Source organism: Mirounga leonina, unplaced genomic scaffold (genome assembly GCF_011800145.1).
Source record: "Mirounga leonina isolate KUSES-001 unplaced genomic scaffold, KU_Mleo_1.0 Mir_165, whole genome shotgun sequence".
Lineage (NCBI taxonomy): Eukaryota > Metazoa > Chordata > Mammalia > Carnivora > Phocidae > Mirounga > Mirounga leonina.
The window spans coordinates 34,589,907-34,594,051 of record NW_023270415.1 but is presented as its reverse complement, the minus strand read 5'-3'; positions in this window follow the sequence as shown (position 1 = coordinate 34,594,051).

Here is a 4,145-nt window from a genome sequence, read left to right as displayed (position 1 = left end):
TGTAGTAATACATCTTTTTGTTGTTGTTGGAGATTTTTTTCTCCTTTTTGTTGTTATTGTTTCCTTAAAACAATTTTTTTTATCAATGGTTTTGAGCAATCTGGTTAATACATATCTTTATGTGATTTGTCCTCCATGAGATTCATTGAACTTCTTGGATTTGTGTGTTTATATGTTTTATTATATTTAGAAAAGTTCGGGCTGTTATTTTTTCAAATGCCGTTTTCCTACCTCCTATTGATCTCTCTTCCTTCTGGAACTCTAATTACACGTCTTTAATTAAACATATATAACATATATTACATCATTACCGTTTAGTTTTTTCCCCCCATAAGTCACTGAGGATCTGTTTTTGTTGTTGATATTTTAATGTTTGTTTTTAGAGACTTTTTTTCTGTTTGCACTTCGGTTTGGATGGTTTCTATTGCTCTGTCTTGAATTTTACTTTTCTTTTGTAGTACCTAATCTACTGTTAAGACCATCTAGTATATTTCTTATTTCAGATATTATGCTTTTTAACCCTAGAAAGTACATTTGGTATTTTAAAAAAATATCTTCTCTGTCTTCATTATATTTATTTTTCCTTTAAATTCTTAAACATGTTTATAATAACTCTTTTATCATTCTTGTCTGCTAATTCCACCATTTATATTATTTCACAGGTTTTTTTTTCTATTGACAGATATTCTTCTGGTGTGAGAAACATGTTTGTGCTTCTTTGCATGTCGGGTAATTTTTTACTGCCTGCTGGACATTGTCAGTGTGTTCTTGTTGAGTGCTAAATTTTTTTTAAGAATGCTAAATTTCAAAACTGTCATATTAGCTAAGTTACTTCATAATCAACTCGATTCTTTTGAGTCTTGGTTTTAAGCTTTTTTTGGTGAGCTTGATTTAGAGTAGATTGTACTCTGGGTATTCAAAAAGGCTCATATAATCTGGCTGGCCAGACTCAAACATCTCCAAGCTGTTTGTGAACTTTGAGAATTAGTCACTTTATAGCTCCCTGGTCCATTTTTTGTCCATCCTTGAAGAGTTTCACCTTATGCATGTGTCAGTTGTATTCAATAGCAGTCTCAAGTCACCATGCAGGATTCAATATCTTTTCTTCATGTTCCTTTCTCCTCTCCAGTGCTCCACTCCACAAAGTTCAGTCATCTTCCCAAACTATATTTTCTGTCTCTTCAACTCAGGGGGTTAATTTCACCTTAATATCCATTCAGTCTTTCCCTCCTACTACTCCTGAAGCAGTACAATTCCCAAGCATAAGTTGTTCAGTCTAGAGTAATGCTCTGGGGCCCCAGAAGTTCCATCCATGTTAGTTTTTGGTCCTCCAAGAGTAGTGGAATTGTCTCAGAAGGTGGGGTGAGCTTGGTACTCAGTCTACTGTGGCCATAAAAACTCCAATACCTTCACTTTTGGTGGATATTTCACCAGTGTGATTTACACACTCTTAAATCTTTTTATAATCCAGAACATGGGTATTAGGTAAGTCTCACACAAACATGCATATCCATGTATGCATGCGTATACATACAAACACAGGTATGCACACATGCACTCTCAAAGACAAAATTTATTTTCAGAGCCTATAAATACATAACTAAAACATTAATTTGGTAGTAGTAACTAACACTTCTTGAGAATTTAATATGAGCCAGGAATTGTAAAAAAACAAAACAAAACAAAACACTTTGTATGTATTATCTCATTTTCCTCTTATAAAGTATGAACCTTAGAGAATTTGGGTAATTTATACAAAGTCTTTCATCCAGTAACAGATGAAGTCAAACTTGAGTACAGGCAGCCTAATTCTAGAGGAGGAGTTGGTAACTGTGGCCTGCAAACTGACACCCATTTTTGTAAGTAAAGTTCTATATCAAGACAAGCAGGGCGCCTGGGTGGCTCAGTTGGTTAAGCGACTGCCTTCGGCTCAGGTCATGATCCTGGAGTCCTGGGATCGAGTCCTGCATCAGGCTCCCTGCTCGGCGGGGAGTCTGCTTCTCCCTCTGACCCTCCCCCCTCTCATGCTCTCTGTCTCAAATAAATAAATAAAATCCTTAAAAAAAAAAAAAAAAAGACAAGCATATGCTCGTTCTCTTTTGTATCGTCTGTGGCTACTTTTGAGCTACAATAGCAGAATTGAGTAGTTGCAACATAGACTGTATGGTATACAATGCCTAAAATATTTATTAATTACCCCTTTGCAGGATAAATTTGCTGACCCTTGTTCTAAAACACAAATTAGGGACGCCTGGTTGGTTCAGTCAGTTAAGTGTCTGCCTTCGGCTCAGGTCATGATCCCAGGGTCCTGGGATCGAGCCTCACATTGGGCTCCCTGCTCTGCAGGGAGCCTGCTTCTCCCTCTCCCTCTGCCTGTCCCCCTGCTCATGCTTTCTCTCTCTTTAAGAAACAAACAAAAAACAAAACAAAACTATATTTTTCAGCATACCAAAAATAGCGCATCACGAAGATGTATGCTACACACTTTAAAAATGGCTGTCTCCATCCTCTAGAATGAAAAGTTTCTAAGAGGGGATGTTTTGTCTACTATGTTCACTACCGTGTCCCCATTGCCTAAGACAGAGCTTAGCATAGAGTAGGTCCTAAGCCGTGTAACTCTTAATGATGATCCCTGACTATACAAATTATTATCTGATTAAACTCTAAGGTAGGACTTTATCCCTCCCTAGCTAAACCTATAATAAACGGTGGGTTCTTTCCTTCATTTATGCTTTCTTTTCCCACTGATTCATAATGCCACCTTTAAAAATTATCATTATTATCACAGGCTGAATTACTACATGTACTAGTTAACCCAGTTGTCGGTTAAGGTTGGCCTACCCTTTGATATTTAAATAAAATTGGCTCCAACCCCTTAGTCAACATTCTATGAGAAGTCCAATCTCTCTCTTATAAATTCTCTGAATCTCCAAGAGAATATATTTATATGGTCTCTTCTGGCTTTGTAAATCAGCTTCTAATTAACTTCTGCTTTTACATACATCTTATCCCACATGGCTGGCCTCTTCTCTGCTTCACACTAAACATGAATTTCAAGACTCTTTTTCTTGGATTCCTTCTCACTACCCCCACCCCCTCAAAAAAGAAAACCTCACTCATGAAAGTTATTCTCTGTGTGTAGCATTCTTCATTGACAGTTAGAAGAGACAAGGGGGGGCACCTGGGTGGCTCAGTCATTAAGCATCTGCCTTTGGCTCAGGTCATGATCCCAGGGTCTTGGCATCGAGCCCCACATCGGGCTCCCTGCTCCAAGGGAAGCCTGCTTCTCCCTCTCCCACTCCCCCTGCTTGTGTTCCTTCTCTCGCTGTGTCTCTCTCTGTCAAATAAATAAATAACATCTTTAAAAAAAAAAGAGAGAGACAAGGGGGTTTTCATGCAGCAGTGCAAACAATTTAAAATTGATCTTAAGAATCACAAAATTCTACTACTGACCCCAATATTACACTATATGTTAATTAACTGGAATTTAAATAAAAACCTAAGAAAGAAAAATTAAATAAATAAAATTGATCTTAAAAACTCCCTGTTGTCAAAAAGCCTTCAGCCTATCTACAGCCAGGAATTTCTCACTGGACACTTCTCTCCACAAGGGTGGATTTTTCCTCTGTTTACTCTCTTTTCATATAAATTTTTCATTTTTAATTTTTTGGGCAGAGTAGTTTGTCTTCTTGTTGCATTATCTTCTTCCAGCCTATGCGCCTAGGCTCTCACCTTTTACCCTTGTGCAATATATTAAGATATCTTTCTCAACAAAGGGATTTCTTTCCCAAGAGAAATTCTAGTACGAGATGTTAAAATTGTTTTTTTTTTCATTCCATTAAACAATAATCTATTTCAGGGCCATCTATTCTCTTCCTTTTAACTGTCTTTCTATTTCTGCAACCATTAGTATCACACTTTTAATTACCATAGCTATAGTATATAGTTTAATATCTATAAGCAGGATTAATATACCAAACGCTTAACAACTGGTAAAGCACAAGTGTGAACCAATTGAACTAAGCAATCATTAACAGAGGGCTGACACAGATCACAGAGTATAACCATAAGGGTATGTATAGGCTACCTTTATAATATTTTATTTATTTATTTATTTATTTATTTATTTATTTATTTATTTATTT